We start from the raw sequence: 23,972 nt of genomic DNA on the forward strand, positions 1-23,972 counted from the left end.
CATAAAGCAACTGCAACTATGTGCTAAAAGTGGTGCGACGCTACATTAAGCCACAAGTTGGAAATGGGCCTGTCTGTTTCTTTGTTTCTTTAAAATAGAAATATTAAATATGAGATTTTTTAAAGTAGGTCCTCAATAATTTTAAACATTTTCCATAACCCATGGTAACTATTCAAGGCCCAGTGCATCCATGAAAAAAATAATAATAATTTGCCTTTCCCTGATTTCAATCCATATTACCAACATGGTAAAAATTGACTGAAATCCTCCAATTGTTTCTGAAATTTTAAAACTTGAAAACCCTAAATTTCAGTCACCTATAAACTACCAACTATACGACATGGTGCAATGTTAAGGTTTATAGAAGCTCGTGTGCTAGCTTCTAAACCATATTGAATATAGCTAATGGGTTATCTGAATTCAAACCAATAGATATATACTGCCAACATCCCTAAATTCTTGAGTACATATATCATTGAGATGTTGTAATAGATTCTGATAATACAACGCGTTTCACAGAATTAGTCCGCTTCATCAGGGATTATACAAGACCTAAATAGATAGAATGCACTATAATATAACAACATCTCCATAATATACACAGTTCTTGGTGCTATGTACTAAGCATTTTTATGGAATTTCCATCTATTGTTTTTATGGTTTGCGTTTAATAAAAGATTGTTTTTTTATATTTGAGCCCATTTTGTGACACGTACTGAACTGCCTTTAAAGTCCCACAAATATACCTACCTTTCTATGTATTCTAAACCATATTAGCATGCCAACTATGTACAATTAATATTCCTCTGGTTGTACTTAGAGTATATAATTACTTTTTTTTTCCTATTATTCATTTTAAACATCCTGTTTATAAAATTTACAAGGAAACATGACATGCTTGATTAATATTTTTGGAATAGACATAACTTTGCATGGACCTTAAAAAAAAGTTATGCTCAGGCACCAAAATATACAAGGAACATCTGCAAAACCTATTTGCGGCTTTCTACAGATCACCAGGAATAATTTATTGACCAATAACAGGGGAAAACGTTCATGATCTGTCCACTTCTGTCTTGCTGAAAATAGCCGATTATACGCAGCACCTGGAATGTTAAGCATGATAAAATGTCTCGCTTTCCGATTTTCCCTAAAAGCAGCTTAGCATGAAGAAAAAGTGTGAAGCGGATCATTCTACGGGCACCGTAATGGTATACGCAGAGCAGAGAAATGTTTATGCTTGAAATTCAGCCACAGTGGAATATAGCACTTATACATACAAACACCATAGAGATTAAATGACGGGTTGTCAGTGCGATGAAGAATTGTGCGTATTTACATAAAAAAAATGAAAATTGCACATTTATGGTATTTTCCTTCATGTGGTATCTCTAAACTTGACATTTTGTTGGCTGAGATATATAATGAGTCGTATGTCTAAGAATTACAACAGCTGCTAAAGCATTAGATTAGAACACCCGGCTTCATTGTGACCAACTCATAGTTATTGTCCCAGGAGACAAGTTAACTATCCTCTGATGTAACATAGATTCTTAAATAAAACTCCATGAGTTTTTCCTCCTTATCCCAGTGTTTTGCTAGTGCTAACTGATTTCCTGAGCTGTTTTTCAAATTGTACAAAATATGCTTAGATTGTTCTTTGCAACCTATGCAGCTATGAATGAAAAGTTTTATATTACTTAGATAACAAAATGTATTTAAAGTGTAACCATTGGATCTTTAAAGATTTAATATTGGCCTGAGGAGTGCATAGCTTGCATGATCAGATTCCCAAACCTATATTAGGTTTATATTATGGACAAGCTAGAACTTTAAAATCCCCAGGAGTGCTACTGTGCAAATTGTGCCTGGAGATTTCATGGTGGTGAACTAGTCTTGTCTACTTGCTTCTTCATTGTCATGTTTAATGGGCAGCATCAGTGGCCAATAAGGATGTGCACAAATTAAGATGAAAGAATTTGTCTTGCATGGAGGACTATTTTTTCCCTTAATAGCGGAAAAGGCTTGAGCATGTTGGCAGGAGATTTTCTAGAATTTTTCAAGAATCTCCCTTGGTGATGGCATTATTGACTAGGGTTTAAGATTAACCAATGAGGCTTTAAGTTCAAAGTGCTGCTTGTAATTATAGACCTATGTGTGACTAGGATAAATGAAATTGGAAGTTTTCACTTTTACTGAAGGTCAGTCTAATTCTGCAAATGTTAACATTTGATGAACTGCACTGGAAATAAGGTGACTTTAAGGTGATATTTGGAGCTTTTTACAGGGGGAAATGGCCACTTGATGGTTAAGGAAGCTCCTTTCAACAACCCTGGACTAGTTGTGTACTTAAAAATTTAAGAATATAAACCTAACTATATCTCCAAGGCTCCGTACACACGTGCAATAATTGTGGTTGGAAACAAACAATCCACGACAGATCGTTCGATAATTGTTAACAAAAAAAATGCACAACGTCTGGTCAACGACACCGATGAACGAGGAATCTCACTGGAAACAAACGACCGTCCTGGCGCATCTGATTGGGCAACGATCTACGTAATCTATTATGTGTACAGTCGTTCAGTGATCGTGGATTGTTTTGTGATACACTTTCTCCTGTACATGTCACTTCCTGCATGGTTCAAATTATCATATCTAGTGTGTGTACATTATTGGTGGATTATATTTGAACAATCATATCATTACAGCATGTACAGAATTGTGCACAATACAACCATTCAAAATAATCGGGAATATTCGCTGATCCTTCGCTTTCACACGATAATTATTCCACGTGTGTACCTAGCCTTACTCAATAAACAGCCAATAAGCAACCAATCTCCTTGTGTTTGGTTATAAACATATGAAGGCAGGGGTCATAAGATTGTCAAATCAGTGCTGACATTGTGATCAGATTTGTTTGTTGTCAAACAGCTTTTACTTTCCTAAAAGAAACCTGTTGGTTGGTTAAATTTAGAAAGACAAAGGGAGAAAGAGAAATTTTGAAAAGGTAAATCTCTTTATTTCCCTTTTAGCAAAACAATTAATAAATACCATAAAATAAAGATACATTTTAGCTCAGAGAACATGAAGCAACACAAAGAAACATTCTTGTAGGCTCTGTATTAGTAATGTGGACCAGCTGATTAATACATGATAGAGAAGTTCTTTATTAGTTGTGCAAGTGATAAATGATAAAAATTAAGGACAAAGTGTTCTGCAGAGACAAAGCATTCATCACCCGCTGATTGCCTAGATAGCCAATACCCTGAGTGGTGTGAGCAAGATGTCTGTTTTGGCATTAATTTCCATATGAAGGTATACAAGCGCACCTGTGCTATGTTTGGAGACATCTGTGAAATATTGTAGTTATAAATTGATGTGTATCTCATTTCAAATAAAACAGTATACGATGATAGGTGAATGTGCAATATACACACCTATTTTTGTTAAATGACTAGCCAGATGGTATAACCATGTTGATGAATCATTTCACAGTCAAACCCTATTAAGCCTCATAATCTTCTGGCCTTCATAGCAGTTCTAGCAATGGAAGTAACAAAGGTACCAACCTGTAAGGGGCTCATAATCTTTGGGACCTGATGCTGATGACTCCAATTAACAATCTCTTTTTCCTTTCTGAGCTCATGAAAGATTCAATGTGATGCTTCCACTAGCTAAAAGAGTTGTTTTATTGGTAACAAATGTGTTACATTTATTTTAAAAAGGTGTTATACTGGGACACACATGAGTTTAACTTTTGCTAAGGATGTCTTGGTGGAACAAGAGGGGCGAAATTTCACATCAGGGCTATTCATGCCTTATTGCAGGTTTATATGTGGTCATTAAGTTAAGCTATCTGTATCCATCCAAAATTAATGTCACCTTTGTAGGAAAACACAACTTCTCTTTTTTTACAGTACAGTTTGTAGTGGTAGCAGCCAATACACTGGCATTCTGACCACTAGGGATGAGCGAGATTTTAAAATTCGATCTCGCGGCGAATCGGGCTGTTCTCGCTTACCAAACATGTAAGTGAGAACGGCCTGTATAAATTCGGACGTTGACATCAAAGTTGTCAGCTCCACCCCCCTGATTGCTCTTGCAGCTCTGTAGTATGTGTTCTTGGATAGAGATTGTGCTCATCATGAATTAATGCAGCCATAGGAATCATCCTGTGATGATTCCCACAGCTGCATTCATGGATGAGCACAGCTGCAGTACTCACACTGACAGGAGTCAGGGTGAGGAATCCTCCTCAGTGCGATCCCCCTAGTGCCCTGGGATCGCACACAGGAGGATTCCCACGGCTACATTCATGAATGCAGCCATGGGAATCACCGTGAAATGATCCTCGATCTTCTGATGGGTTCGCGAAATTGGTTCGACGAAATTTTGCAGACCCATCGGAAGTTTGAGCAAATTTTTTGTCAGAGGCATTCTCGCTCATACCTACTGCCCCCTAATGTATAGGGACATTCCTACTAATGACAACCAATGCAAATAGCATTAATTGTTTATAGCAGAGATCCCCCAACACCTAAAAGTTATTTTAAGAGTTCTCTAGAAGTAAATACAAATAATTATAATAATAATTAATTAGTTGTTTTGAACCAATGATTGTTTGCAAATTCCTTATAAGTAAATTAGCTGAAAGGCTAAACTAGAAGCTTATCCTCTCCTCTCCTACATCAAAAACAGCATCCCCACAGCAAGGGTCCAAATGCAGCTTATTTTCTGTTCAGTGTTAGTTCCAAATAGAAATTAAAATAAGCAAGTTTAACATTTCAGTTGCTCATTGGTAAAAAGTATTCTGTTCCCAGAAGTAAGAATGTGGCACACCTATTAGGTGAATTTTTGACTAATTTCACTCATGAATTTAAAATAAAAAAATTGAAATAAATAGGTCTAGAAATGATAGTACAGTTGATTTACTGCATATAACGATTATAGTGGCGTTAAAAGTAAATAGCAACACAGTAATAGAGCAAAAACAATTGTGCCTAGAGTTGAATCAAGGATCTGTGCTACTGAAGATCACGTCATAACTGAGATCAGCAATGACCAAAAAAGACAAGAACATTTTTTTCTTGCCCATATGTCTTTTTTTCCTTTACCCAATAGCATGTAATCACCTGCGTTTCATTAATCTGCCCTGCTCTGTAATCTGTGTTTAATTTCTTAATCTGTCTTTGTCTGTTGGTGCAGTTAGGCCGTGGACATGATTAAAAAAAATAAATTTCAGTGAAGAGGGTGATTCCTGCGGTTCTTTTGAAGTGTTTGTCTGGCTAAGTAAAATAAATAGCTTTAATTCCCATCCCTTCCTTGAACCCTGTTGACTGCAAGCTCCTAATTGACTTTTCTGCATTCCATCTCGAGCCTGCAGTGTATCCAAAACATATCAGCTGCCAGCTACCCCTATCTCTCTGGCTTTAATGTTCTTTTCAGTTCCCTCTTAATAAAATGATTCCCCCACACTTTACCAATTATGACTTCATCACTAATGATTGCCTTAAGTAAAAAACTTTAAAGCTTTAAAGCACAAATGTTTTGAGATTGCACATTTAAAGGCAAAGTCTAATCAAACATGAAAGTCTGGTATTTAAAAGGAGCTTGGAAAAATAATATGGGAGCTTTGGACGAGGGCTTGTTTTTATAAAAGTGCAATAATCAGAGCTACATCTTCCTTAACCCTTCTTCACCACTCAGTAAGCCAAAATTACGGAAACCATAATTGCCAGTTTTTTATTTTTTTTAGGTTTATGAGCTCATACATTTATATTTAAACATACATTTACACATATTTTATAACCTTTTTTTTAATGTTTGTGAACTGTTAAAGTCAACACAAAGAAGAATTAAACCTTTCACATCATTTTGTTTATGAAGTGCCTAAAATGCTTTATTTTACCTTTTAAAAATTCCACCCTACATGCTGTTTGGAAAAGGAGCACAATATCCCACCCCTTGATCTTGGGACTACATGAATCATGACATTTTTCAGAGGATCGACAGAAGGTGGGTGGAGTGAACATTCTTCACCTGTGCTGCTAATTTGTACAACCTGTAGGTGCAAAAGTAAAAAGTGATTTTTCTTCTTTCTGTAGTCCATACAGGTGGCTATGTCGGGGCCCAATGTGAAACCCTGCAAGGCTATGTAGCCACTTTATTGGAGAAAGTGCATTGGTTAAAATATCTAAGCAAACCTTTTTGGGAATGAAGAACCTGGAAAAGCATGATTATGCATTGCTCTAACAAAAGTTAGGCTTACAAAATATTTTTAAAATGCTTTCAGGATGTAAATATGTTAAATGTGTTAATTTGTACAGATAAGTACAAATATTAAGAGTAATAATCGTTATTATAAAAATGTGCCGTTTTACTGCTTCAGTGCACCCTGCTGTTATCTACCCTGGAGAGATAAACCACCACAGAAAGCAAGATTTGCTATTTTGCAGCCATTTATAGATGCACATATTTGCCAGCAGCAACCAGTCAGCCAGAAACCATACATCGATTTGCTGCGGCTGCATGCCACTGCATGCAGAAAAAAAATGGTTCCATTCCTCTTTAATTCACTTCAATAGAAGAACATGGGACCACAGTTGGGCCAGCAGCAGGCTTGCTATTGGTCTGAATGACGTCACAGTACCGTAAACAATTACCTTTCTTTTTCATATCCTCCTGACAAAAACCAGTTCACGTACCTTTCGTCATATATCTGTAATGTGAAATTTACGGTATTGTGGCTGTGACTGCTAATCATTACTAGTTAGGGGACAAGGGAAAAGGAACCCTTTCCTCAACTAAGATTTCCACAGTGCAGAACAAGGCATGGTAGGTCAGCATTGGGGAAGAATCAGTTGTAGGTGAACCAAAGACCTTCTGCTTGCCTGTTTTTGGTCACAGCCCCCAAAACACTGGCCTCTTTTTTGATATTTTAGGTTGAGGTCTATAGGGTCTACTGAGTCTACAGTCAGGTTAAGGGATGTACATGATGGGTTTTGTTGAATTCAATGTTTATGGATAGGTTTGTGGCTGGGGTTAGATAAAAGGGTAATGTTCAGACTACAAGTTAATTAAATTATTTTTAGTGTAATACATTATATTTTCAACACCTAAAGTGTAAATTATATATGATGTGAGGAATATGATGTGAAATATTTGCCACTGAAAACATTCCACCTTGGTAGTTCTAAAGTAGGTAGAAAGAACGGAATAAATAATGAATTTGCTGTACTTTGAAGACTCTTGTCTGCAAAGAATGATGGGAAAATATCTAAAATTTATCATTAAGCATTTGTAACATTTCTTGGAGATTTTTTGGCCAAACTCTGTGGAGCTGTCAGTCCACTGAACAATGAATACAACAGCCAAGTGAAGATCCGACTACTACTTGTAAAGGGCTGAGGAAGGGGGAATGTTGTAGGTAAGAGCTCTGCCACAAGGACACATTCAGGTTCTGTTTCTATTTTATTTTAAATGATACATAGGACCTGATTTATAAATGTACTCTAAGGTTGGAGAGGATACACTTTCATCAGTGAAGCTGATAGCTGCTAGCTAGTCCCCTACTTATCATTCATTTTAATATACCTACAGTCCCCTTTCAGGAGAAATTGGGATTCAAAGAACATAAGCAGACATTTATATGTGACAGGGCACAATGGTATGGTAGGAAATTTTTAGAGGAGGGGTAGCCACAAGAGTACCCCACTTATCCTACATTCCCATTCCTCTACTGGTAAAGAGAAATTGGGGTTTACAGAAGGTAAGTGGCCAGCTATGTGTGACAGGGTAGCATGGTATGACAGGTATAGTTTTTCTTATCTTGTGATGGCAACATAGTGATGTAATTTTAGGGGGAGTTAGCCACATGCAGTCACATTTCCCTTTTCCCTCAGAGTAATTGGGATTCATAGATAGTAAGATGATAGTTAGGTGTGACATGGTAGCAAGATATGATGGGTATAACATTTTATTAGGGATGGGGGGCAAAAAAGTGGCACTAAAAAGGTCATAAATAGACTAGTAGAACAGCTCTCATATATATAAGGTTCAGGCCTGCGATGGGAGCAATCAGCTCTTGGTCGTTTGGCTTTTTCGGATTTGGCAGTGGGTGGCAGTGAGTGGTTCAGTACCAATAAATATTTTGCTGGGCTTCTTTGGGTAGACAGCAGTTCACTTGCATGAGGAAGCAGTAACCACACTACAACCTCACCACCACTCTGAACATAATTATAATGTACATATTTACCTGTTTGATTTAAATGACATAAAAATACAGAATAAACTAATATTAGGATAGACATGGGACACATTTTTGCCATCTTCCAACTGTTCAGGTCTTTGACATTGTATCTGCCATTTTCTATGTTGTAATTATATCTGCCTCATTTCTATGAGGGGGATATGAGGATTTTTAAAAATATATAGATTGAGAAATTTGGGGGAAATGACAAAAGTCTGATAATCCGACTGAAATCAGTAAATGACATGGCCTTCCCGGGTCAAGCAGTTAATTGTTCTGAGAATTGGTTTGAGATAAAACATGTCACATCTAAGGCTTCCTACTCCTCCGGGAATCCAACAGGTCACAGTCGATAGCACACTTTGCAGCATTGAAAGGTTTGTGCCAGTTAATCCCCTGACCACAAATAATACAGCACCCACTGGAGTGCATGGATTCCGCACATCTATATATTTTTGCACTTCGTCATACTTCACAGCAGAGAAGTCATGTGACAATACATACATTTTATAAATGTATTTCCTAAGCACTGAGCAAGACCTTCTTCTTGGAAGAACAATCTATAAATCAATACATATTTGGAATATATATATATATATATATATATATATATATATAAAATTGTATACATGTATTATAAGTTTAGAAGATGTTAGACATGCAGTTTCTGGTATTTTTGATGTATCATCCACTTGTTTGGTTATATGATTGTTTTCACTATTCTATCTAATTGAACTATTAATCAATACAAAAATGTTTTATTAGTTTCAATTTGTTAAACAACTAAAAAAAATTCTTTGCCCAGTCAATTTTAGATGGATATTTAAAACTAATCCTAAATATGATCATTTTGATAAATTTGATTGTTTCTTTCAAATTGATCTTCTAATCCAGGGTTTCTCTACTAGGGTTTTGCCCAAGATTGCTAGGGGTTTCTTGAAATATTACCAATTTGCAACTCTCAAGTCAGTTCAACTGACACCAATGATCTTTTTGGGTAGCAATGTAAGAGGAATTCCTCCCAATGACCACTTCACTAATATACTGCAAACTGTGGATATAGTAATTATAGCAAAGGGAAGACCTGAAAGTTTTTTCAAGGGTTACCCCATGTTAAAAATGTTGAGAAACACAGCACTAATCCATTGAATTTTTTGCATAGTGTAGGACTGGTTTAAAAATAAAGTACATATATAACTAGAATAACACTCTAAATAAACTTTAGTACAGCTATCCTTGGAAATTTCTATCCTTGGAACACCCAAAAAATTTTTTATCTACCTGCCATTGCTCTTTCGGGATTTTCACTCATTGGAAGCAGGAGAGGTGATACATCTTGTGCCAGGCACATGGCAGGCCAAACTTAGAATCAGTAATTTCTGACAGGACATAAATAAATGTGAAACAGAATCTTTTAGGGCACGAGAATGTGTATTTTTTTTTTGGTGTGACCAATTACCAATAAGAATGGCCAATAATGTGCAAGGAAATCTATGAAAACAAATCTATACACATGATTAGATGACTGTATTCGGCAGAGCTTTATCCCATTTACTAAGCCAAGTGAACTATCTCTTGCAATGGGAAAAATTCACTATTGCATTGTGAAGATTCTATATATTGCTTTAGTAAATCAGCCAGAGTGTGTGTTTGGGGCCTCTAAATGCATTGATATGTAATTAAAATAGAGAAAATAATTCACCTGTCACGGTAAATCTTTTGCTTTTTTTACCTGGTGGAATATCTGCATCTTAAATGGCAAGATCACTGACTGATCGCATGGCTGCCATTCTGTCATATGCAGTTTTCAAGCACTACAATAGATCAATAACTCAATGTGAAACTGTTGTTATTGAAATCATGAGTAATTCTTGTTCTGAAATATAACAATGTTCCTGTCCAGAGAATACAAAGCAATATTGTCGCAGCATCTGCCGGAGCAGGTAATCTCCAAAAAAACAAGCCAAATTTAAGATTGTTTTTATAGCAAAAAAGCAACCGTGGTAAATTGAAGCTGACATCTTCATGGTTATGCTCTTTCTGTAAGATATACAAGTTTTAATCTCATTTACAAGCAAACATGTTATTTTCTTTTTCCTCTTTTTTTTTAAACGAGAAAAAGAAAATGAAGGCCTCAACCATTATAACCTAGGCGGAAATGTGCTCGCCCTTTAATAAATGCCTATACGAAAATTTTACATATCGGTTTTTACGTTGCCGATGTATAGCCGTCGCAGGGGTATTTAGGATCATGCCGGCTGCCCTGCCCCGTATTTTATAAAATAAATTTTTATAATACCTATGAACGGTTCAGAATGATTTTTAATAATCCTGATTATTCAAGATTAAGGATGGTAACATAATTTTTACGCCAAACCTTGTAAATGGTCCGTAAAAAATATTTTAGTAAAAAAATATAGTCTAGGACTATTGCCCCATTTCGCTAAGGGTGATAAGAGGCAAGCCAAGTTGGGTGTTTAAAGTTTTTTGTCAGTCTTTTTCCTTAAAGCAAGGCAGTTACTTGAAATAATCTATACATTCTTGAATAACTCTCAGTATTGCACTCTCAGCATATCTATGACTAATGTTGCTGTTTGGATTCTACCTGCTTACAGAATCTAACTAAATATCTATTTATTAAAACATTAAAACATTCATTTATAAATAAACATTTATTTTGGTTCTTGTAGAAATATATTTCCCTGTATAGTTCAACTTTTTTTAGTACACAGCTGATGGTATTTCCATTGAATAGTGGTCCTTACAGCCATTAGCCAATGGGAATGCTGCTTGCTTTGTACACTATCAACAAGCAAGGTAAACAGTGAGTAAAGATACACAGTGGGTAGCATTCACATTGGCTGATGGTTGTCGGGAAATGTTTTGCTTCCAACAACAAACAACCAATGGAAGTGCCGTCTGCTCTGTATTTCTGTATATATTGTATATCAACTTGCTTGATGTGTACATAGTCAATTGCTAAGATCAGAGGTCAGCTTGTGACCAAGCTGTGCTACAGATTGTTAATCTGGCTGTGTGGTGTAGCAGGTATGTCTGGATCACAAAACTAAATATCATTTCAAATCCTGTAAATAGAAGGAAAACAGAGGGTAGGGTTTTTTTTGGCCAAAAATGTATTGTATTCACTGATATTTTCTCATAGAATACAAACCATAACATAATTACCTCTAAATGTATTAGAGATCCAACATTTGGCCAACAGATTGGCACTAGACATAAACCACCTAACTTGTGAACACACAATCCTAACCATATAGTAACCGCAAGTATAATAGTGGGAATAGCATAAGTGTAGTTGAATTACCCGACACATTTCTCTCGGTAAAGGCTTCCTCAGAAGTGGCTGCACGCAGTCTAGGTATTGTATTATAGGTATTGTATTGTAAAACACAAATTGATAGTTACTTTGGAGAAGAAAAGCATTATCCCTTGAAAGGGAATCATTGTATTTCCAAATGTTTAAATCATTCCACTACTACGCCACCAAGTCCTCTTAATTACAAATCCTTTCATAGACGATATGGACTCATGTTTGTATTTTAGTTGTATGCTTAGATGCCAACCTTTTATTACAACTTATTTAATTTTGTTTAACCTCACAGGCTGTGATAAAATTGTCAACAAAGTAAATATACATATATCGTTTATATTTTAATGGTAAATTCTTTCCTACTGTTGCTGTAAAAATAAGTGTTTAACTGCCCCCCATAAATACTGTATATCCTTTGCAGAGAAATACATATTCTTAATGCCTGTGGTTACAATCCATGTTCTGTTTAGAATATTTTTTTTTGTAGCCACCCCATTGTGCTGAAAAGGGATGAGACTACAAGTATAAACACCCCATCCATGATACAAAATGCAAGGAATCATGGGACATGTAGGTAGGTAGTGGACATTGCAGCCACTCTGCTTCCCTCTAGTGTTTAGCCAGGAATAGTGAAAAGCACCAACAACCCCTATACAGAATGACTGCATAAACAAACTTTTTCAAAGTTAAAAGCCAAAACCTCTCAAAAATTCATGAAAGAGGGGAATAGAAATGTGCATTGGTTACATGCAGACATTGCAATTAAGATTGTTACAGGTGGAAAATAAGAAACTTGGACTAAGATAAAAGCAGCACAGCCTTTTACTATGGAATGTTACTGTTTACTGATGTCTTAAATCCCTTTCTGGTTTTAACTTGGGAATATCAAGGTTTTTAATATAAATCAGCACTTTGCAGTGTAAATGTTAAACAAGATTGTTTTGTCTACCACCCAGCAATATACAAAATAGTTGTTTTACTCCCACCAGGTCGTCTATGAATTGAATGCGGGAGAAATTTTCAATTATAAACCCTGAAAATTTGACACGGTCAAATTGCATGCAAGATCATTAGCCCGAAAGTTATCCAGCTGTTGAGGAGCGCTGTGAAAAGCACGTGTCATTGTGACACATGGAAAATATTTTCATCCCTGAGGATTAGGGCGCTTGTGAGATGTAATAAACAAAGCATAATGAGTGCACAGCTCTGAAAAGCAATGGTAATTAGGCAGGATGAGTTATTACATCAGGTATTACATTAATACCAGGCAGCCCTACTGAAAACATATTTATACACTTGTGGGATTGTTGTCGGTGCAGTTAAATATATTTGTATATGTTCATATTCATTAACAGCAACACCAGAGAAGTCATTTTACTACTATCAATAGCAGAAGTAAAAGTAATAATGATAAGAAATGACACATGAAAATATATTTTTCCTTTTATTTATCTCTATGTTAAATAATCTATATGCCACCTTGCACAATTTGTACACTTCTTCAGCATTAGCATGCAGTGATCAATGTAATGATTTCCTAATATTAATATTATCACCTTCTTACATAGCACAAACATACTATACATAGTTTTTCAGAATTTATATTCATGTTACTGTCAGAGGGGCTTACATTCTAATGTCCATACTAAAATTATGTGTCATTAACACAGTCTAAGGACAATTTTAGAAGGATGTTATCTACCTGTTTTGGAATTTGGGAGGAATACAGGTATTCCCAGGGTTACATACAGGATAAGGACTGTAGGTTTGTTTTTAATTTGAATTTGTATGTAAGTCAGGTAAGACAGGTACATTATTTTAATAAATGCAATTAGGACAGATGTTTGTCTCAACATAATATTAGGCATCATGGTGTCACGCTACCCCCCTTTATGCCTCCGTCCTGAACACGAACGAGCAGGGAAGCCCCGTTCATATCTAGGAGGTGTCCTTATGTCGGATGTCCTTAACTCAGGGACTACCTGTACTTGTAGGAAGCTGACACATACTCCATGCAATGGAAGACTCAAATCTGGGACCCCTAGTGCTGCATGGCAAGAGGGCTAAGCTACCAAGCCACAGTTCTCTGTAGCAACTATTTGTCTTCTTTGCTAGGCACTGAGCATGTAATACATTGGTTATATCCCCGCACAAATACTCCCTTTCTTTTTTTAACAGCAACCTATCAATAAGAATTTTTAATGTGTTGGAAACAAAGAAAAATGCTTGAGAGTGTAAATAAAACAGTTAAAAAATAAAAGGAAAGTTAAAATGAAAGGAAAAGTTAAACTACCGGTAGTTACAGCAGGTATCTCTGTGTTCTTGTAAAGAAGTTCAGCTTGAAAAGACAGAACCCCAAAACCTGGAGAATTCTTCTGCAGAAGAATTAGTGGGTGCCTATGGTTCTGTTTCTGAAGCATGTCTACTGCTTCCCACGCCTCCCTATACCCCTTTACTATGATGGAAGGCTTTAATGGGGACTGGGGTGGATGGAGAGCTGAGCAAGAGCCAACACTTGCTGATGGAGCTGATCTCTATCTGCATACCAGCCTGGAGATAGTTATTCTGCAATAAATTGGACAGTCCATTGACTTCTGTTCAGTACACTTGACATGAGTCATATGGAAATGGTTGTGGGTGATGTCTATGCTCCTGAAAAATACCATTTTATACCATTTCAGATGCAGAATCTTCATACTGCAACTGAGTGTGAGTAAAGTGTAAGAAATTCTTAAAAAAAAATAAAAGCCAACAAATACTGTATCAGGGGTGGACATAGGGTGGTGCAAAGTGTGCTGCTGCATGAAAACCCCTTACACCCCTCAGCCACATAGAACCCAATGAGAGCCCCAAGTTATGTCAACAGGGGGACCCAAGTCAGTTCTGCACAAGGGCCCATCTCTGGCTATGTCCACCACTGTATAGTATATTTATTTATAATTTATGGTAAATAAAAGCATGTTCCAGAAGGCAGATCTGATTTCCCCCATTATACCCAAATTCTGGGCTGCTCTGTTGCATTGTTTCCCCCTTATATATGGCTATAGCAAGTGAAGAAGCCCGTCATAGTACTGGGCTAATGATTATGTGTAGTAGGTAGGAAGAAGTGACTAAACTGCCAAATTAATGAGAAGTTCCATGTTTCCTAGAATGTTCATGTATTTCATTTAGTAATAATCTATATATAGGATTAAATACATAACAAACTATGTATACTATGTTAGCAAAACAAAATGTGGGACCGTTCAAAAATGTGCAATTTGTAATAAACTTTATATAAGGTTTATTTATTGTGGAATTTCTTTGTAAATTATTTTGTTTTAGACTTTGTATTTGTATTGGATCTCTCGGCCAGTGTATTAGGACCCACCTGTGGAAAACCCTATCTAGAAGTGTCTGTTTGTCACTCCTGCAACAGGTGATCCAGTTGTAGTCTTGCAAGGAATTTTTATGCCATAAAATCCAAGACAAACCCTGTTTGAAATCTATCCCAGTATATAAAGCAGGCACGTTTTGGACAGGTGGCTGCACTGTTGTAATGCCAATGTGCAAAAGAAGGAGAAAGATATTTCTGTGACTTGTTCTCAGCCAGATCATTTGTCTGCCTGGATGGAAGTTCACACTTCTGAATGAGTATCAGGTTACCCAGTGTTGTCTGTCTAGTTCAGTCCTTGCTGTAAAGTATACTCTTTATTCATAGGTACCACCCTGTCCTACACATTACACTTCACATCACTCTATATTGTGTTGGAAATACTAATAATAATGATATGCCTGTGCAGTCAGCTCGTTAATAGAAGAATTTAAGGCAGCTACAAAAAAAATGTAATGTTATGTGTTTCATTGAAAAGTGGCTGGTAGGCTTTGATTGGAGAAGAGACATTGTATGACTTTTCTTTATTTAAAAAAAAATCTCAAAATGTAAAACTCAATTTACATTCTAAGAATTCATTGGGTTGTGGGATGAGTTAACCCCTGGTATGTATGAGAGTTGGGTCAGCGGAGCCTGCCAATCATGATAGCCGAAGTCGTTGATAAGGAGTTGGCGAAAATATCAGCAAACCTACCAGCTGCATTCAAATAAAAGTGAATGCAGCTGTAGGGTGAAACTTTGGTATGGGAGTCAGCCATGATGTGATAATAGATTGTGCAATACAGTAAACGCCCTAGAAACTGCAGCGTACTAAGTGTATGTAAACCACAACATTTAACCTCCCTTTGGGCTGTTAAATAGCTTTTTGTTATATATCTCATAAGAGCAAAATACTTGTTGGTCCTTCCACCAATTGAGGACTGTTCTGTATCTTGTGCACACTTCCTATGTTATCCCACAATCTTAGCCCACATCAGAATCTAGGAGCAGGGACAATTTTAGGGTATGAAAAACAAGGCATACCCAAATGACCCTTGGGGGGGGATTACATGGGGCAACAGGGATGAATATCTTTTAGCATTTGTTTTAAACTGTCCTTGCTTAGAAGTACATTTCGGAAGGATTGACTGGTATTTTACAGTACCTGCAAGTCTTTAACAATTCTAATAATGCAGACATGTACGGTATGTATGCAGAAACGTACCAAACGTGTTTTTTCCCCCTTACAACCTTACAACCACAATAAACATGTGAATACTTTATCAGAGCAGTTGAGTTCTTTATATGTGTTACTCGCTTCATTCCCACAAGTTAACTTTAAGATTCTACATGCAGACAATGTCATATTGAATGATATTATTACACAGGACAATAATGTTTGATTCATCAAAGAAGAATATGTTTCATGCCTTATTAACATAACAATGGTTTCTCTTGTAACACCCAACACCTACTTTACAAGGTTTTTTCCATTCTGTGAAAAGGCTAAATTAATATGTTACCTTTACTTTAACATTCTATTGCTTTAAGAAGAGAGCTATCAGCCAATAAAGCTTTTTTTCAAATAAGAATATACACACCCCACTTTAACAACAAGTTTTGATCCCTACAGCTAGAGAATTAGTATGCACCCCCTCCGCTTCAGCCATGTGAATGCAATTCTGTAATTTTGGTGTCCCGTAGGTGCTCAATATTATCAAGCAGTAGGCAAGTGACAAGATAAAGGATAACTCCCCTAATACTGCAGTCATTTCAACCTTCGTTAAGGAAGGATCATATAGGGGGATATTTCAATATTTAAATAAAAAATATGTAAAATTATCAATGGGATTAGTGTGATGTGATAAGTTTTGAAATAAAAAGCGTTATAATATGGAATTGTACATACTGCCGACCGTATCTTCATATTATATATGCAGCCTTTGTTCCCTATGCAGCTATTTTATTTTCTTTGTTGGTTTTTGGATAGAGTAGGGAAAAATAAAATTCAAAATACATAGTTACTGATACAAAGATACATTATACTCATTTTAGTTAAGGGGAAGAAGTCATCAAAAAATAACTCTGCACTAGTAATGATGTCTTTACAGGAAGAAATGACATATCTCCCTAACCATGGTACTCACCTATTTCAATTCTACTTCAAACCAAAATAAAATGGTGGTGACTGTTGCTATAGAGACATAGGCAGCAGGCTGACCTTTCTTCACCCCAGGACATTGCAGATGCATTAACATAATAGATTTTACTCTAGAGGTTCTCCATCGACTCTTCCATTCTGATGGCAGTATGGGGCCACAGGGGCACATTGGAGCACATTTGCTAGGGCTGCCCGCTGATTCAAGGTTTCTGGACACAGGTGGGGAAGCTTATCACTGATGTTACTGCACTTGATCCCCCACTAGACATGTTGACACATCTATTGCACTTACCTATAACCCAAGCCCCACTTGGACCACACAATCTAATTTGTCATATCCTACTGGCTGCTCGCTCCTTTATAGCTTCTCAATGGAAAAACACCATACCCCCATCTGGAAAGGCACTGTATAGCAGGATTCAGGATATTTGCTAAATGGAATACCTTACTGCCATGTTATGTGATAAGTTGACCAAATTTCAGAAAGTCTGGGAAAGTCTGGAAAAGTCTCAGGTTGAGGCCCCCGTCCCCACCAAACCACGAGACTGCTAACTAGCAGAAACAAAATGTAGTGCCAGAGCGAGAGCCATAGAATGGTCAGAAAAGCCAAAGGTCAGGGCAGGCAGCAATCAGGAATAGTCAGGAAACAAGCCAGGGTCGGTATACGGATAGATCAGGAACAAGAGGCACAAACTGGAGCAGAACCAAAAGCAAATCCTTGTCCAGGCAACTTTCTGTTGCCAGCCACTTTCTTAAAAAGGGGGTGTCATGTGAGCCGCAGACTCCAGGCCCACCAGCAGAGGGAGTGCTGGTGAAGAGACAGTCCCAGATGTTGTTCTCAAGCCTGCCAACAGATAGAGTGCATCTGCAGAACACTCTTATCCTCTGAGGCAAAAGAGCAGCTGATGGAGAGTCACATGACCTGGACCAGGAAGTAAGCAGGGAGTTAGATCCTGAAGCAGAGTTGGTGCTGGAAGCAGGGAAGTACAAGGTGGGTGAGCCCGAATGAGGCATAGATCCCCTAGACTTGCGGGGATCTATATATATATATATATATATATATATATATATATATAAATATTTATATTAGAACAGAGTGTTCTCTAGTTATTCTTACATAACTACTTATATAACTTTTCAGGGCAGGCGTTATACCGTTTACAGGCCCATTTCCCACAGCTCATGTAGTTATTATATAAATAAATATATATATATATATATATATATAAACTATGTATTACCAAATTAAAAAGGATAATAATATTAGATAATCCTATGATCTTATATATATTATACATAGCTACCGAGTAATTCAACCTAATATCATATCTTGTCATCTGTTAACTTAAATGGTTGTTATACCAAATGCTGAATTCATTTTCTTTATTATATATTTAAAGCTCTATAAACATACCCCTTCCCGCAGACCCTTTTGGCCCCTACTCCTCCCCCATAAGCATATTAAATCACTGTATACTAAAAATATTTTATCAGATTTATTACATTTGAGCATGAGAGTTAATTGTCTAAGACTGCGAATGGTAATGTTTTCACTGGATTGAAATGACATTAGAACAATTAGTTCCATGTTTCCTTACGGTTAGACAACAAAGCGCAGGGCCACAGAGGAAGAGAAGCATTTAGAGGGATTAGTCTAGCCATATCCTCTTTGGAAGCAGAATGTCATCTGAATTTATTTAGTCATGGTTATTCCTTCCACCACTAGAAAGGAGACTGCTAGTAGCTGTTCACTGCAGGACTCTGAAAAGTTCCCCATAAAACAAATCTTAGAAAATCTTTCCTTTAAGATCTGTTTCTCTTAGAGAATTGGAATTCTTTACATCATTTCGGAAGATACTCGCTTTCTTCTGCATCCATAGTATATTTTTTATACGGACCTTCTGAAACTTAAACCAATGTGGAATTTATTATCTTTAGGATCACTGAGCTTTGATGACGAATGTAAAAAAATAAAATGAGCTTTTGTAATATATTAATATCATATGATACCATATGCTTCCAAATGCATGTTTGTGCTGGCAATTACATTTGCTACCCTGGAAAATTAAATATTAGTTGAAGAAAGCAGATCCTATTCTTGATTTAATGAATGTATATTTAGTACTGTGTATATTTTAATAGCCCTTCTTGTACTTAAACAAGTTCATTTAAAGTGTACAAAAGTATAAATAAAAAAACAACTTAAATCAGAACTAAACATAAGACATTAACAATTGTGAGCATCTTGTTTTATTGCATTAGGTAAAGGAGGTGTCTAAGCTGCCTGTTTGCAATCTTCTTCATAATGTATACTGAGCTGTGCATGAATGGTATACTTATAATACAAAATCGCGTGAGGTTTCTTCAATATGTATAAAGCGGTGGATGCTGTTTACCTGCCCATGTGGCCACATCTTAGGGTATGCATTCTAGCAAAGTTGTAGAATACCAGTTGACAATGGTGTGCAAATTGCCATGTTCCCCATATTCTGGGGTTCTGGGAACACTAACTGCTAAACCTTGAGAAAATATAAAGTACATTCAAATATAGCCCAAAGATTCTCATACCCACCTATCCGAGGGCACAGATAATGAAATAAAGTTGAGTGCCACCATGCTTTCATGCAGAGAGTTGCAACCTCCTTCTAAGCTGCTTCAAGCTGCTTCATTGAAACAAAAGCATGATGCCAACAAATGCTTGCACAAACTCTTTTAGGTTGAGTATAAAGTGATACATTTGCTGAAGGACAGCAACAGAATAAAAAAAAAGAAGCCATTCTGTAAATTAGACCAAGTGACAGTGAAGGAAGACTTTTTGTTTACACTGGGTCAATGAAGATGAAATATATTGTGGTGCAAGGTGTTGGAAAACCACCAGTCTTCAGCCAGCAGGGGCTCCTGGAGCAGCTTGCATGGACTCTGAGCCCGGCACATGCAGACCTGCAACTAGGAAGGGTAGAAAAGAAAAAAAAAGTGTGATAAAGAAAAGAGAGGATGGAGAGAGGGGGGAGAGGGGGGTAGAAAGAGAGAAGAAAAGAAAAGAGAAAAGAATGGTAAAGAAGGAGAAAAGGCAAACAAAAGGAAAATAGAGAGGGAAAGCTGGAGATTGGGAGAGGGAGCTGACTAGTCCATTTTGCACAATTTTGCTCTGTTGACTGTGTTTGGTACTGATAAAAGAGTTTAGGTCGTTCACATGGGAATGTTGAAAAGGCATACTTTACTTAACTTGTGTTATGTGGTGAAGATTCACTTTGTAAAGAATACCCAAATACATGTAAGGAAATGGAAGTCAGGTCCTTCTCTTATCTCTGCATTCCCAAATACTACTGAAATATCCGTTTCAGGAGACAAAATAGTGCTAATTCAGACCTTATGCCTGCAACTCACAGTATACATAACACTTAATATTTAATCTATACATGCAGAGAAGTCATGTTAAGACACAATATACAAAATATAAAAAAAATCTGATCCACAAACAAATAGAGTAATAAGGAGATTGTGCCTTAAACAGTTTGTAATCTAAACATCCAACTGGAAAATCTCCAAGGCACAGTAGGAGGTTTCCTCCCGTTGTAATCTCTGTCTCCTCAGTTAAGTCAAACCATTTCATTTCCCAATTGAGGAGATTGTTTTTATTAGAATGCTGATAATTTATACAGGAAATTGCATAACTTACTGTTGTCTAAGAGAGTTACCAGGCTGTTTAAAATTAATGACATATTATTTGGGTTAGAATGGGGACAGCCTTATATGGTACTCGTAGACTAATTTCAGTCCCACAATCCTCTAGAGAGAGTTATTCTCTTCTTAAATAGAGCACAACTATTAGATAAAGACACAAGCGGATCATCTTATGTTTTATTTCTGCATGGTAACTTTATGGCATATAAAAAGGGGTGTTGGTGTCCCCATTGGCAGTGATTCCCTCACCACTTTTTTTTTTTGGTACACAACCCTATAATTCTAGTTTTCTGTTTACTTTCCTTCTCTGACAATGATCACCAGGGGTGAATCTTAATCCCAATGGGGCCATAGACAGCAGAAAAAACTATGCCAAATTTTTTCCCTAAAGATAGAGAAGTTTAAATACCGTCCAGCAAGTTGAAATTGATATCTTTAAAGTGGAACAATCCTTAAAAAAAATTTACTTGCCTTTTCTTCTGCAGAGCCCCCTATCCTTCAGGAATCTGTCCTTGACTGACTCCCATGCTGTCCTAGAATCCTCCTTCCGTCAAGGGAATCTACTTGCAGGTCTGCGTGTGCAGGGGGTGCGTGCGTGAGATCGCCATTTTTTCCCATTGCAGGCAAAAACCCTAGGTGGCGTATGAATCCCAGGAGGCTCTCATTCAGTCTTTACCACCATGCTATTTATTATTCTTGTTATTATTAATATTATTATTAATATTATTAAATTCAGATTTATTAAAATAATGACTAATAATAATAACTCAGCATTCAATTCAGATTCTTAATATCCCACCCCACAGTGTTTGGACCCACACATATTATAGTTGTTATTAGCAGTGTTCTTTCTTTGTGCTATTAGAATTCCATTCCTAATGGCTAATAAGATATGTTGGTATGCTTTAATGAAGAGGCCTAGATATTTTAATTTTTTTTTTATAAGGTATAAGTGATATTTCACTAGCTTTGGGAAGAATTGAGTTCCTATTTCTTTTTTACCCCCTTGGTGAGATTTTTCTAGTTTCCTGTCCTGGTAACTTCAACTGAAAGTGGTTCGAGAGCTGGATTTTCCACACCAAATTGGTAAACCCGAGCCACACTCGGGGAGAAATTGCCAAGCAGTTTAAAAACTTCTACCTAGTTCCCACGTTTCAGCAGCATTCTCCAGCAGTGTCCACGGCATCCTCCAGTGATGGCTGGCATCTTCTTCCCCTGGTATCTGTGTAACCTGGCAATGCTCAGCCAGCATCTGCGTCCCTGGGATGTGAACGTTGGGAATCCAAGGCCAGGGGAAGCATATACCAGCTAGGCATCTGCTCGCAACTGTGTGGCGGGAGGTCGGGACCATTGGGCTGGGAGGCGGGACCAGGCGGGAACTTTAAAAGTATTTATATAAGTATTTATAATTATTTAAGTATTTTTAAATGTACCGCTTTTACATTTAAAAATACTTTGTATTCATACAACCAGGGAGGTTAGGCAGGGACCCATACTACAATAAAAGTTCTAACTAACTTTTTTTTAAAATAATTTTTATTGTATTCTGTGTTACTTTTACATATAATTTTTATTTTTTCATATTTTTTAAGGATGACAACCCTCACTAATATGGATAAAGACCTCAATTAAATTATGGTTTAAAAACCTTCTGAATTTCATAATGCAAAACCAATTCCAATAAGAACCAGTTTGGTATATAATCAGTAGAGATAGTACTATTGGTGAATATTCACAGGTCAAAAGTCAACCCAATTCATTACAGATCTTCAACCTGGCAAATTGACTTGCTCATCTCAGAAGGATGGTTAGCTCCTGACAATCTCTGGATGGTATTTTCACAGGCAATCCTTTAATAAGGGAAACAGATTAATCTGCTTCTCCCATAACTACAATTTTGATAAGCGTAGAAGAAAAAACACTAAGTTATCAAGCTCCAGTTGGCTGCTATAAATCATACTATTTGCTGTGGGTGGAATAATTTCCATCTAAACTGAATCCTTAAAATTTCTATGACCATAAACGTTGGATTTATGTACATAGCATTTAAGTCTGTATGTTGCTAACAGACAACCTCTTCATGGCCACGTCTGATAAGTGGAAAAAAATAAAAGAAAGTGCTTGATAAGGTGAACAATTTCCTGGGCAGAGTAAATATATGAGTAGAATTTAGGAGATATCACTTGGTGAAGGTCATTCTGTAACATTCTTTACAGTTTGGGGCAATAAATTTAATCGGTAGTTGCCTCCTGTTACACTGCTAAAATTCTTCACATTCCACTACTGCCACGGAAGAAAATAAAAATTAATACAATTGATAATGAAATTGGCCATTTGAACTATCAATGGAACCAATGTGTTGTAATTATAATAAATTAAAAACAATACACAAATGATGGTAAAAACACAGTAATGACTAACAGAAGTTCCAAAACTCTTATTATATGGCTCATGTACACAAAAAAATCAAAAATTAAAAAAGCTTTTACCTAGTTGCTACCACAAGAAAATAACTGTAATAGCATGACAAAGCTACATCACAGGCTTTACTCACACTTGAGTAATTTTACTCAGTATGTGGGGAAATAAAAATTGTTATATGACTTGAGTTTTTATGCATTTTCTACTTTAGTTTTAAATGCTATTACATGCGTTTCCATCTGTTACGAGCAGTTTACGTGCATCAGCTCATCAGTTTTTATCTGTTAACATGTGTTTTCTACATAATAAAAAAAGATACAAGTAGATGCTTCTTTGCACAATACAGAGGATGTAATGACGTACAAATTCATGTAAATGGCCGCATTCATTATCATTACACTTATGTTACTACAATGCAGTTGTGTGTTGCTGCTGGTTGTTCCTTGTTGTTCTTTAATTAGAAAATGACAAAATTGTGCAGTTAGATTTGTAATTTTTTTTTATTTATCAAAAATGTAGTATTTACTATAACAAGAATGTATTTTTAGGCAATTGCCATATATATTGTGCAAGTTATTGAAATTGGAATGATGAGTTGATAACCCGCTTTGTTCAGTATTTCAATGATTGCCTGCCATGTCCCCACAGTATTGTAGCAATTCAAAATATGCAGAAAAAAGGGGACTTAATTGGCACATATATAAAATCAAATAACAAAAAACTTTTTGTTTTGAAAATATTAAAACACCAAAAAAAGATCATGCCATTT

The 23,972-nt window shown here is 36.5% G+C and overlaps 1 protein-coding gene across 2 annotated transcripts in view; it reads left to right on the forward strand.

Annotated features, from left to right (window-relative positions):
• The window catches only part of ROBO1 (roundabout guidance receptor 1), a 649,014-nt gene that overhangs the window by 273,780 nt on the left and 351,262 nt on the right, over positions 1–23,972 (forward strand). The gene's annotated exons all lie outside the window — the stretch shown is intronic.

The sequence above is a fragment of the Pyxicephalus adspersus genome, chromosome 1 (assembly GCF_032062135.1).
Source record: "Pyxicephalus adspersus chromosome 1, UCB_Pads_2.0, whole genome shotgun sequence".
In the NCBI taxonomy this organism is placed as follows: domain Eukaryota; kingdom Metazoa; phylum Chordata; class Amphibia; order Anura; family Pyxicephalidae; genus Pyxicephalus; species Pyxicephalus adspersus.